Source organism: Panthera leo, chromosome D2 (genome assembly GCF_018350215.1).
Source record: "Panthera leo isolate Ple1 chromosome D2, P.leo_Ple1_pat1.1, whole genome shotgun sequence".
Taxonomy (NCBI): Eukaryota; Metazoa; Chordata; class Mammalia; order Carnivora; family Felidae; genus Panthera; species Panthera leo.
In genome coordinates this window covers 15709629-15723655 of record NC_056689.1, presented here as the reverse complement: position 1 = coordinate 15723655, position 14027 = coordinate 15709629, and the positions used below count along the sequence as shown (strand labels likewise).

Sequence of the window (14027 nt, the reverse complement as noted above, 5' to 3'; positions counted from 1 at the left end):
TCTAGTGTCCGAAAACTGAAGTCAGGACATTTCGGCTTTAATAATTTATTGCAATGGAACTAGAAATTATTCCTCAGAGATGCCTTACAAAATCTTCATCTTTTAAAAGTTAATCACAAAGGTCAAGAATAGACTTTGCAAAAGTAAATAGATGGATTTTCTTTTACCTAAAATTTTCCAAGTAGCACACATAAATAAGTAAAGGGAGCGTGTGTCGATCTAAATCTTCAGAAGCAGAGGGCTCAGCTGAAAGCTTCGCACCGGCCTGAGCCCACCAGGTGGCAAATGTCTGCAAACTGGCCAGAGGCGCGCCTGGTCTCCCCGAACGCACGGGCGGGAGGTTAAGAAGAGACCCAGTGAGAAAAACGACCAAATTAAGTGTAAAAATCACATCCCTGTTCGGAAAGGGGAAGATGAGGCTTAAGAAAAACACACAAACACCCGAAAGAAATTGCTCCTAAAATCCCTTGACGATCCCACCTTCGAAAACAGCCCGAAACCAAGGGGAAAGGCCGCCTGGTGCGGTGATGCATTTAAAAGCATATAGCCAATCAGGAAAACGTTATGCTGAGCGAAAGAAGCCTTAACCCAAAAGAGTGCATCCTGCAGGATTCCATTTCTATGAAGTTCAAACACGGGCAAAACTTATCTATGGCGAAGAGAAAAAAGTACAACAGTGCAGCAAAGTGTACTGATGGGTACCATTATTTTCAAATGCATCCCCCAAAACTGGACTTCTGCATGGATATGCGTGCAGCAAATATAGTAAGATGCCAACGCCTTACACGACGTAGGTGGTGGATATATGGTGCCCACTGTACTACAGAATTCTTGCAACTTCTCTGCGTGTCTAAAAATCCACGTGATAGGGGCACCTGCGTGGCTCAGTCGGTTAAGCGTCTGACTTCGGCTCAGGTCACGATCTCGCGGTCCGTGAGTTCGAGCCCCGCGTCGGGCTCTGTGCTGACAGCTCAGAGCCTGGAGCCTGTTTCAGATTCTGTGTCTCCCTCTCTCTCTGACCCTCCCCTGTTCATGCTCTGTCTCTCTCTGTCTCAAAAATAAATAAACGTTAAAAAAAATTTTTTAAATAAAAAAATAAATAAAAATCCATGTGATAAAAAACCTGAGGGGAAGTCTACGGTGATGATGTTGAGATCTCTTGTTTTAGAGTTTACAGGGGAATGCAAATCTTAGCTAGCACTTTCTACTACTTCGTGGCACTTAAAAGTGACAGAGAGCTATGGCAAGAGGGCATGGACGGTAACTCAACACAGCAGAGAGACCCCGGCCGGCGGGGGACCAGTGCTCCACAGGGTAAATGCTCGGCCCGCAGCCATGCTTCCCAAGCCCTGCTGCCTCGGTTTACAAGTCTGATTACTCATGGGGTGCTTGGGTGGTTCAGTCGGTTAAGCATCCTTTTTTCTTTTTTTAATGTTTATTTATTTTTGAAAGAGAGACACAGAGCGTGACTGGGGGAGGGGCAGAGAGAGACACAAAATCCAAAGCGGGCTCCAGGCTCCGAGCTGTCAGCACAGAGCCCGACGCGGGGCTCGAACTCACGAACCGTGAGATCGTGACCAGAGCCAAAGCCAGATGCTTAACCGACTGAGCCACCCAGGTGCCCCAGCATCCTGACTCTTGATTTCAGCTCAGGTCATGATCTCACGGTTCCTGGGATCGAGACTCACATCGGGCTCTGCGCTGAGAGCGTGGAGACTGTTTGGGATTCTCTCTCTCCTTCTCTCTCTCTGCCCCAACCGCCACTCATTCTCTCTCTCAAAACAAATATACAAGTAAGTAAATAACTGAAACTTAAAAAAATAAAAAATAAAAGTTTGATTACCCAGAATAATTTTTCAAATAAGTCACTCTGGTCAACCAATCACCAAAAGTTATAAATTCCTAAAGTCTTAAAACATGTGACCTTGGATCACAACTGTAATACTGGTGTGTATATTTTCTACACAAACAGCTGAAACAGATTCAAAAATTTCATACCAAAACGCCATGGTCAAAAGGCACAAACTCCCAGTCATAAAATACATAAGTTCCGAGGATGTAATGTACAGAGTGGTGTTATAGTGAATAATATGGGACAGTTAAAGGACTTCAAAGTTGCGAAGACAGATCTTACAAGGTGTCATCCCCAGAAAAAAAAAATTGTGACCAGACTTACTGTGATCATTTCATAGCACACAGAAATGCCAACTGTCATGTGGTACACCTGAAACTAATATGATGTCATCTATATACCTCGATGTTAAAAAAAATAAATAAAGCTCATCATTTACTTTCGATATTTTTTCCTTCAGGTGTATGACATAACCTTTAACAAATTACAGTGGGGGGGGGGGGAGATCAGATTGACTACCTCACGTGACAGACGAGTGAGTTAACCACCATGTCAAAAACACGGTCCGTCACTTCTCCTTGAGGTCGCTTTTATCACGAAATCCGTTTTCGGGGTTGCAAAACCTAAACCAGGCAAGGAGGTGAGTTTTGTTTCAGGCAGAGGGAGTTGTTGTAGACAACACTGGGTTCAAATGAACAACTAAGTGCGATGGGTTTACTTGCATTGGCCGGTCTCTACAGAGCCCGGAGTGTCCTTGTGTCTAAGGGCCCCTCGCGGAAAATTCAAATCCTAACCGTTTGCCAAAGCATAACTTGGCTCCTGCCTTCTTCTGGAATGTTCTCTCGACTAGGCAACCCGCTATATGCTCAGCAGCCCACGGGGCCTTCAAGCCACAGAGCCCGGCTGTCCCAGGGTCTCACCCAGTAAGCCAGCCCATTCTCTTCCACGATGGGGGCCCGGCTGTTAAACCCTTCTCTTAAATTTCCGAATCAGGAACATGAGGAAGTTTGATTCGAAGACGACCAGAAGGGCCCTCTGAGGCTGGAAATGCTACGAGTCCGTTAATTCTCTGATGGTGCCGGACGCTCACCCGGAGCCCAGGAGGGAACGAGGTAAGTGGCCCCTGCCCCCATGGGTGTCACACCCCAGGACGCCTCCCGCTAACCGGGCAACCTCAGAATGCCAGCGTTTATAGAGGCCTTGGGGATCCTTGTTTTGAAACTGGGTTACGCTCGCTGTCTAGGAAGCGAAGTGAGGTCGGGATGGCCACAAAGCAACCCCTCCCTGCCACCTCCCTCTCCTGCAAGAGCCAGAAAACTCTACTCTGCTCTTCTATACGATGCTCCAAACTGGTCTCCAAAAATTCCCATCTTTCTCCTCAGTTTTGCCTCTTCCAGAAAAGGAGAAGGCAGAAGCGGCTGGGTGCTGAGCCAGCCAGCGCCGGCGGGGAGGGCAGGGAGAAGCAGAGCGTGTTGTCATCGGGGTGGGGGGGGGGGCCCGCAGAAGGCAAGAGCCTCTGTTTACACTTGCCTCCGTCCTCCACACCTCCCACGGCCCGGTGCCCTCAGATACGGATCTGTTGAGGGACTGGCACAGAAAACCAGTGAGATCAGAGGCGGTGTCCCCTGGAGCCCCGCGCGGGCCCTGCCCCAACTCATCTCACCGCTCACATTCGGTGCCAGCCCGGCATCGCCTCTGCCAGCCCATCGCGCAGGGAGACGAGGACCGCGGTGCCGGGCCCGGAGGATGGATCTGGAAGGCTCCCCGCCACCAGACGCACAGCGACAGCAGTCATCAGACATCACCCAGATTTAACTGCCCTAAAATTAGCAGACGGAGCAAAGTAGTTACCGCCGTGATTGCGTCAGAGCTCCGCTCCCTGGCCAGCTGCCAGTTTTAAACAAACCGTCCCGCATGCTCCAACCAGGGAAACAATATTTTGGAAGCGAGCCAGCCAGGCATGTCGGCGAATGTTCCAATTCTAGCTTTGCTATTAATGTTTTATAATTCAGTGACAAGGTGAACAAAGTCTGTATGGGCTGCATCTGCAAGGGGGTTATTTTCTTTGTTGGAAGCACTTATTCTTTGGGTGAGTAAAGTACCGTGGACGGATCCTTTTAAATATTTAAATGCCTGAAATTTATTTAGGGATTCACACTGAACTGGCTTCAACACAGATTATGCAAATCTGGCAAAGTATAAATGCAAAACAAAAACTGTTTTCCCCTTATACTTCTTTGAACCCTGGCAAAGAGGCGGGGAGCCGGAGAAATTGTCCCACTCCCTTCCCAACAAAGGACAGGTAGCCAGATTGGATCAGAAGGGCTACCTCTCCGCGAATTACGACATTTCTCCTGAAGAAGAGACCATCCACCGGCTAATAAAACTCAGACTCCTCAGCCCAACGCTGGGCCACCGTTTTCCCCCTTTCAGGGACAGCTGGCTGGAGTCCGCCATTCTCCTGTGCACACACCTTCTCTACTCACTCCCTCCTTCCATTCACTCCTTCCGTGATCTCTGGAGACCAACCACACCTCACAAAGCAGATGGGAACAGAGGAAAGCGGCCTGTAGCTGGAGCGGAGAGACGGGGCTTCAGGTCTAAGACTCAGAAGACTCAAGGACACCTGGGTGGCTCAGTCGGTTAAGCGTCCGACTTCTGCGCAGGTCATGATCTCACGGTTCGTGGGTTCGAGCCCCGCGTCGGGTCGGGCACCGACAGCTCAGAGCCTGGAGCCTGCTTCAGATTCTGTGTCTCCCTCTCTCTCTGTTCCTCTGTTGCTTGTGCTTTGTCTCTCTCTCTCTCAAAGGCAAATAAACCTTTCAAAAAAAATTTTTTTTAAGACTAAGAAGACTCAGAAAAGCATGTGTTCTCCCCGTAAACCTTAGTTTTTGTGTTAGTGAAAGGGGATCATCCCATCAGCTTACAAGGGTCTGGTTCAGTATGTGAGAGAACACCAATGAAAGTTCCAGCACAATGGCTGTCTTTTACATTTATTTTCAAGAATACCTCCCCCCGATTCTCTATTTTGTTAAGTCAAAAACATTAGTCTCCCTCACTCTTACCAACACATAAAAGTTTTTAAATAGGAACATTGATGCATTTTTCCAAGCAAAAGGCTTCCCATGACCCTCCAGTAAGCAGACTTGGTTGGTAAATGAGGTGATTCTATTATTATTTAGATGACTCTCTCAGTCCTGCCTCAAATCTCATCATAGTACCTCTTAACACAGAAATGTACACGCACAGGACTTAGGATGACAACCTCCTGAGTTCATGGAATATAGGAACTAATACTGTATCAGGATATTGAACGTAAAAGACTTTCACCTGTAAAATGAAAACTACACTTCCTGAGCACCGACTACCTTTAAGGCATAAATATCTCTCTGATGTACTTTGCAATCCTCAAAGTGCTAAGTCAACAAGAGGTGTCCAATGTTCTAGTGATGAGCTTTCAAAAATCACTGTTTCCTCTAGAAATTACCATGGCTGACGGGCCGACAGGCAAAAGACTTTACAGATGAAACGGCACAATTCAGAAATCATTTCTTTTCAGGTATGTTTACGAAGGAGCCCACACCAGGGTTTTTAAGTGACCTGTAGCCTCACCGGATTCCATCAGGGCTGTGCCCTTGTCAGTCTGGAGACTCTGAAACCTGGGATGGGTGCAGACCACATGCTCTCAGGAACAGGAGGACAACCCCCAGGGTGCCCTGCGTCCCCAGAATCACAGCCCTGGAGCAGGGCTATAAACGTCCTAAAGGAACAGCTGGGCCTCTGCTCTCACCCTCTTCAGAAACTACTTACTACTCCCCTTTCACTAGCTTGCTGTCCAAGTTCAGTCACAGGTCGTTTCAGATGGAAATGATTTAAAATGGAAGTATAAAAGGCTGTTGAGGGGTGCCTGGGTGGCTCAGTCGGTTAAGTGTCCGACTTCGGCTCAGACCATGATCTCATGGTCCATGGGTGCCGGCCCCGCGTCGGGCTCTGTGCCGACAGCTCAGAGCCTGGAACCTGCTTCAGATTCTGTGTCTCCCTCTCTCTCTGCCCCTCCCCCGCTCGAGCTCGGTCTCTCTCTTGTCTGGCAAAAATAAATAAACGTTAAAAAAAATTAAAATACAATGCTGAGGCTGGGGGGCTGACTCAGTCAGTAGATCGGGTGACTCTTGATCTTAGGGTCGTGAGATCAGGTCCCGCGTTGGCTGTGGAGTCTATTTAAAAACACGGGGCGCCTGGGTGGCTCAGTCAGTTGGGCATCCGACTTCAGCTCAGGTCACGATCTCGCAGTCTGTGAGTTCGAGCCCCACGTCGGGCTCTGGGCTGACGGCTCAGAGCCTGGAGCCTGTTTCAGATTCTGTGTCTCCCTCTCTCTCTGCCCCTCCCCCGTTCATGCTCTGTCTCTCTCTGTCCCCAAAAATAAATAAACGTTAAAAAAAAACTTAAAAAAAAAATAAATAAAAAAAATTAAAACAATATACACATACACACACTCTTCGTGTCAGGCAATGCTGAGTGCTGTGGATTAAGATCCAGCAGACAACAGGGGAGCAGAGAGTGCACAGGAGGGAGAGTGAAGGGGAGGTGCTAGTTTAGCTGGGTAGCTGCAGCACCAAGGCTCTGGAGAGGCCAGGTGGCTGGGCTCCCTTAACTCCCTCGCAGCAGGAGCTGACATGTGCTAGCACGGTAGCCAATGATACACGAGCCGAACTATACTGTACTTCCAAATTTGTTTTTACGCTTCAGAAGTTTCCGGATGAGAAAATGATTACTTACGTCCTTCTATCCTGACTGTGGGCCTGGAGGGGGCTGTGTGTGACAGTATGGTGCCTCCTCAACAGCTGAGTTCAACCAGAAACGTTCCAGAAAGAACAGTATCCCCCAGGACGTTATCTACTCCCTACCCAAATTAAACCCCTAAAGAACCCACAGCAATTCTGGAAGAGAACAGGCCAAAGTTAAAAAAAAAAAAAAAAAAAAAAAGTTCTCAGAAAAGGAACAAATATAGTAAACAGAGGGCCCGGTAAGGATAGAGTCTGTCTTAAACTTCCCTCACAGGATGCTGACAGGCCCCTGAGAAACTGCTTCCAAACAGTCATGAACTCTAAGCTGAAGAGAGTGGTGGACAGAACACGGGTCTCCAGACTGGGGGCCACGCATTTCGAAGGGTAACGAGACAGCCCTTAAGGTGCAAAAGGAAATACTCCATTTCTATTTCTTTTTAATGCCACCCTTCTTCAAATGTGCATTTCTGTGTTTTATAACGTCTGTATCTTAGCATGATAAATTTACATGCATGCAGGTGTATATACACATAGGCACAAACACACAGACACAGACACGTATATTTGCACAGGCATACACACACATTTATTTAGACGGTGATTTTGTACGGAAAGGGTATGCACGCTGAAAAAAATTTAGAAACCCCACTACAAAGAAATCACTGTTCCTTGGATTAAGGTATTAAACACTCAAACGAAAGCTTTTGTCCTTTATGAATAATTAAAACTGTTAATTCCTAAAATTACTTATTAGAAACTTCAGTACAAAGAAGACTGTATCCCAGAGCTATTCCTGAGCCACGTGAACACCCACTGTCCAACCAGGAACCAAATGCATTATCAAGGCCCCTGGGAGACGGAAAGCCAGCATCATGCTGACTCTACAGGCCACTACGCCCCAAGCACTGCCATCAGAAATGCTTTTTTGAGTCTCCAGAAATAGTTCATCCCGGCATACATAATTTTTTTATTTATCCAAGAGTTCTTGCTTTCCACAGGAACAATTTTTAACACTGGCTCTCTACCTAGATTTTTTCTACTGATGAGTAACTGAATGCACAACCCAACAGCCTGCTCGGGCAACTCGGATTGCTCGAACAGCTCGACCAACGAGGAGCTTCTTCCAGATTTAGCAAATATGCAAAAGTGAAAAATCTGGAGTAATCCCACAGGCAGAGCTGAACAAGCCCCTTCGGACTAAACGTATGTTCGGGGAACAGGAAGGGAAGAGTATTAGAACGCTGAGAAAATGGGGAAAGCTCACGGTTCTCTTACCCACTACCCGAAAGTAACACAAAATAAAGTAATACCCAGCTCCAAAATAAGTTCAGAAAGTCCAACAACATTCCGATTTTTCCCACAGGCTTTTCAGTGCCTAAGACCTCCAGAGGTCACAGGTCACAGTGGGGCCCTATTTTCTCAACGTTTTTTTTTTTTTTTTTATTTATTTTTGGGACAGAGAGAGACAGAGCATGAACGGGGGAAGGGCAGAGAGAGGGAGACACAGAATCGGAAACAGGCTCCAGGCTCTGAGCCATCAACCCAGAGCCTGACGCGGGGCTCGAACTCACGGACCGCGAGATCGTGACCTGGCTGAAGTCGGACGCTTAACCGACTGCGCCATCCAGGCGTGTGGGGCCCTATTTTCTAAGTCATTCAGTCAGTCAGTCATTAAAATATTTCTTAATCACCAACCATGCAGAGCACAGTTCTAATTACCAGGGACACACTAAAATTGAACTCATTTCTGTCTTAGAATAACCTGGTCAGCAGAAGTAGCCAAGGAGGCTTGACAGCCTCTTTCAGGATGTCTGGAAAAGGCAGAGAGATCGGAGCCAGCTGGTAAGAAATTAGGTGCGTTAGGACTTAACGATAACCGAGAGTGATTCCTTATAAAGCTAGAAGCTTCCAGAGCCACTATTCATGGCTGAGCCAGTTTGACAATTTCATCCCCGACTTAGGTAGAGATAAAAAACAAAAAACAAAAAAAAAAAAAACAGTCTGATGTTCTAAGCAAGCAGCCTTCCTCTGGGAGGGCAGACAAAGGTGCTAACCAACAGAATCAAACTCCCAAGAAGCACCCGGGGTAGAACCAGCTAAAATAAAGGAAAATGAAGCACCATAGATGTTGGGTCTTGCAGCGACGTTAGTGCAGGAAGGCCAACCATGGCTAGTGGCAGTATGTGATTAACGACTCAGGGGTTTTAGTGAACAGGAAACTCACTGAGTCTGGGTAACGTGGCCACCAAAAAAAAAAAAAAAAACAAACAACTGAACGCAGGCCTGGACTCTATCAGTGCGAGTGGGACACGCAGGCTGAGGGAAGGGTACTCCTACTCTGCCCAGGTCAAGCTGGAGTGGGAGGCCTTCAGTTCGGGGTCCAAGTGTGACAGGTGGTGCTCAGTGAATAACTGAAATACCTCTCTAGAAAGATCTGTTCCACGGGCCACCAAGGGAGTAGAATGCAAATAAACAGGAAGAGTTCGATTTCAGTGCTGTGGGTAAAAAACACTCGTCTAGGGGCGCCTGGGTGGCTCGGTCGGTTAAGCGTCTGACTTCGGCTCAGGTCACGATCTCACGGCCCGTGAGTTCGAGCCCCGCGTCGGGCTCTGTGCTGACCGCTCAGGGCCTGGAGCCTGTTTCGGATTCTGTGTCTCCCTCTCTCTCTGCCCCTCCCCTGTTCATGCTCTGTCTCTCTCTGTCTCAAAAATAAATAAACGTTGAAAAAAATAAAATAAAAAATAAAATAAAAAATAAAAAAACACTCGTCTAGTAGTCAAAAACCTCAGAAGGGTGGAGCTCTCCACCCCTTCCAGGCAATGTTCAGGTATTGCTGGAAAACCACTCGTAGGGCATTATTAAGAGATCCCCGCATCACAGAAGGGCTGGACTGCGATTTCCAAACACTGGTCCTCAGTGAACTTTTCACTGGCCCGTGCAAAAGGAAAAAGTGTCCATGTCTGGGAGGGTATATATGCACAAGCGGGATAATTAAAGAAAAAAAAATTTTTTTAATGTTTATTTTTGAGAAGGGGGAGACAGAGCGTGAGTGGGAGAGGGGCGGAGAGAGGGAGACACAGAATCGGAAGCGGGCTCCAGGCTCTGCGCTGTCGGGCCCGACTCGGGGCTCGAACCCGTTGAACCGTGAGATCATGACCTGAGCCGAAGTGGGGACGCTCAACCGACTGAGCCACCCAGGCGCCCCTCATGTGGGATAATTTTAACAAATGTCTTCTCTGGAGGGGAAGAACCTTCCTGTCTGAAGGCATGCGTACTCTTTCTTCCTTTTGCCGGGTGGGGTGGGGTGGGGTGGGGAGTGGGGTATAAACTAATACACTTTGATGAAATGCATCGAAAGTAGATAGGAATTGATGTTGTTAATTTTCAGTATGTTCGTGTAGCAACACTGCATCCTGGGGGCTAGGCGGGGGGGGGATATCATGGAACTGGGTTACGCTAAATATGAAACCTCTCAAGAAACAGAACCTCTCCTGTGGGTCAGATCTGGCTCTCTCCAACCACTCTTGGGACCCAAAGTTTATGAATCAAGTCCAGAAAGGATTGAAATCATTTATCTCTGAAGTTAAGAGGCATTTAAAGTCCTATTATACTGTTATCTCTCCTTCAAAGGGGTCACGGTGACATGTGATTGGAACAGAAACTCGATTTCTGCCTCACTGATTCCAAGGTAAACCAAGTAGCTAGAACTCTCAGGAATGTTCACATACAAACACACTGTAAGGCAATGAATGCAAGACACAATCATGAACAACGATGAACTGTCACAGTGAGTCCTTTGCATTACGCTAATACCTTCGTTTTAAATGTTCAAGAAATCTAAAATATTGCTGCTGAAAGGGATCATGGAAATACTTTATCCAAACTCATTTGTGACAGGCAATAGAAGGAGGAAAGTAGAGGTTCCTGTTCCTCCCGCCTAAAGCTCTCCCTAGTCTATCACCCTGCAAGGGAATTAGGTACAATAATAGATGCAGAAAAATCTGGAACGCGGTTCCCTGCATTCTTCAGAACTGTACATTGTATCTCACTCAAGTTCAAAACAGGAAAAAAAAACTGCTTTGCTTTTCAGTTAATAGTAACAGTCTAAAGTTTCTTCAAGTTCAGCGCATCTTTGAAAAGATAAGTAATCCTAAACCACCAGGACAAGCAGATCATAAATGCAAAGACTCGATGCCTTCCTCAATCTCGAAAAGAAAAAAACAAAAGAAAAAAAAACAAAACACCTTTCATTTATCAGTTATGGCTGGGATTCAGATAGGGGGCGGTATCCACTCAAACATATAGTCCTTTGCAAAGTGTGCAGTAAACACAGTCCCTTTTAAACTAGTTTTCATGACCAAACCCAATACTTTTAAACCAGTTTCAATTACCAGACAGTTGCCCTTTCAAGGTTAGTGAATATTTCCTCACATTGAAGAACAGACAGATTTTCAAAATGAATAACCCACTATTCCCTCCTCTGCCTCAGGTAAAAAGATCCCCAAGGTGGACAGGTGTTTACTAAGCTCAGGTATCGAGGAACCCTTTAAAATGCCATTCCAGTCTCAAGGTGGGGGGGGGGGGGCAACTTACAAGCCCACAGTACACAGCTTTAACTACAATAAACCTCATAAAAGCCAAATCACGATGCTCTGATAATTCCCATCACATTCCATAAAATGAAACCTCTTTGAAAAAGGCAAACATTCAAAAACACAAGCATCTGATGAAAAATATACACTTAAATCGGCTGGGGAAAATCTGCAGCCCCTACCCCAAAGCCAGGAGCTCTACCTCCCTACCTGCAACGTATGTTATTTTCTCTTATTTTCCAGACCAAATGCTTATACTGCTTCTTACCCAAGTTCATTTCACCCCATCTATAGGTAGCATGTGGGTACTGATAAAAGCTGTTTCTGATTCCATTTCCTACTTCCCAGATGTTTGCTAGAGTTTTCTTTTTTTTTCTTCAGCTATTTATGAATACATTCCAATTTAGAACAAACAAATTCAACATGTCATATTTTAAGCTGGGCAAGACACACAATAAATGGCAGCTATAAAATAAGTCCAAGATATTTCTCCAGCTTATGAACAAGTATGCCTACCGAGGCAAGATTTGGACAGGATGCCACTGTCTTGGTCTAGGAAAAAAAAGTACTTAAAATGTATAACTGAGAACCTGCTGTTGCTGATTACCTACTGGCTACAGTAATTCTCATAAAAGGGGTTGTGCTTGGAAATGAAAAACCAAGTGTCAACCGGGAGAAAGACAGAAAGACGTCTCTACCAAATTCTTGGTATGAATCATGCATATATATACTTCCAGCTACATGCATCACTGAAACCTTAGGAAGAATCAATGATTTTGTACACAAAACTCAAGATTGAAGACTGCACTTTCTCACGAATAATGTTGTTTTATACCTCTCTGAATCAAGCAGTGAACTCCTAAGTTAAAAAAGTGAAAATATGGTCTAAATCCAGTCCTCGAATATATTCCTCAAACAAAAACATGAAAACAGACATCCTTAAATTTGTGACTAAAAATGGTGACCAAGTTGTCTCTTGAAATTCATCTTTAAGAATGCCAGAAATAATGACACTTTTTGAAGTGGAGATAAACGTTTGTTTTATACAGAAGTAGTATATTTCAAAGAAAGCAACAGTTCTGGAGATTTTTTTCCCCCTCCCATCACTAATTGCAAAACTGGAAAAATTGCAACCTGGATTGCAGATAGGCAACTCAAAAGCGCAGTTTACAAATGCCCGTCATAAGAAAGCCATCTAGTGTTAACATTTAGAAATGAAAGCTGCAGACAAAAGAGGCAAAGAAAAGAAAAATCTTAGTGACTATTTTGAACTTACTGAGAGCAAACCTATGAGAATCGTCAAGATTCTTTGTTTAAAAAAAAAAAAAAAGGGGCCATCATCATGAAAAGCAACTCCTAAGCTAAACAAAATCCAAAACATGTACTATTTCATTTTGACCAAAATCATGTTTTGGTGACCACAATTCCGTGACCAATGCACTTGATTTTTCCAATACTCACGCTGGAGTCATCTTGGGCTGAATTAATTTAACTGAAGCAGGTTAATGATGACAAATATCTCCCAGAGGGGTAATGCCAAGTTGTTTTCTCTTCCCCAGAAGCATCGGCTCTCGCTTGCAGATGATGAACTGAAATTGATTCTTTGGGTTTGTGGCACGGTTGAAAATTAATCTATAGGCGCTCGTGGGGATACTCCCAGGACGTGGTCAAACTAGCTTTAATAATATGGGGGGACCCGAGAAGGCCCGGGAGCGGAGGATGGAGCGAGGCACGGAGGCCGGAGAGGTGGCAGAGCGGTCGGGACCCCAAAGGGTGGTCGCGCCGAGTTAGAAGGGCGCTCGCCGCGCCTCGGGATCTTACAAAAGAGGGAGCGGGGCCCCCGCCGGCGAGAGCGCGCGCCGGGGGCGCACACCTTCCCGGGGGAAGACACCCCGCAGCAAGTTCAGCAAGTAACCCCGCCCGGCGCGCCGGTGCACAGCGTCCCGCAGCCTTTCATCTTCGCTCTCGGGTTAGTCACAGAGGAGTTGCTGCGCACCCAGAGGAGGTCCTCATTAGTGCTCGTGTCACCAAGACGGGAATAACCTCTCTGCCGATCGATAACTTTGAGAGAACGAGCGGCGGCGGCTCCTCTTCCACCCGGGGCTCGGAAGCGCGGGCGCGTCTGCCAGCCGGACCCCCCGCCCCGCGCCCCTGCCCTGCCCCCGGCCCGGCCCGGCCATCAGCCCCCGAAGCGCTCCCGGGGCAGCCCCTGCACCCCGGGACAGTCCTCGCGGAGGCCGTGCCCAGACACCACCCGAAGGCTCCCGAGCGGATCCCGCCTCGCTCCCCGTCCGCTCGCCCGACACGCACCTCGGAGACGCAGTCCGCCGGGACCTGCTACAGCCCACGAGCGCGCGGCGGCGCGTACCGGGGCCGCCGCCTCGCCGCCCGCCGCTGCCCGGGGCTGCCCATCGGCCCGGACTCTGCCGGCGCCGGGCTCCGGCGGGAGGCGGCCCGGACCCGCCGGCTGCGGCTGGAGCTGTCGGCCTGCGCTCGGGCGGGCGGGCGGCCGGGGCGGGGGCGCGGCGCTGCTCCTCCTCCTCCGTCGTCCTCCTCCCGCTCCGCCGGCTCCTCCCGGGCTCCCGGTCTGCCGAGCCGGCTCCCGACGCCGCCGCCCGCCCGCCCGGCGGCACCGCCCCCCGCCCGCTCTGCGGCCTCCCATTGGCCGCCGCCTGCAGGCCCCCTCGGCCCCGCCCCGCGATTGGGCGCGGGCGCCGTCCGTCCCGCCGCCCCGCGGGGCTCGGGGCTCAGCCGGTGCGCGGTTCCCAGGCCCCGCGGCGCGCGAGAGCGGCGCGTCCC

At 48.1% G+C, this 14027-nt stretch overlaps 1 protein-coding gene across 6 annotated transcripts in view; it reads right to left on the bottom strand.

The window, feature by feature from the left end:
- The window catches only part of SIPA1L2 (signal induced proliferation associated 1 like 2), a 223197-nt gene extending 209594 nt beyond the window's left edge, over positions 1–13603 (bottom strand). For all 6 annotated transcript variants that reach the window (XM_042907476.1, XM_042907478.1, XM_042907480.1 and 3 more), the window contains exon 1: positions 13539–13603. The gene's annotated coding sequence lies outside the window, so the exon portion shown is untranslated. The remainder of the gene's footprint in view (positions 1–13538) is intronic.
- Positions 13604–14027: the final 424 nt, after the last annotated feature.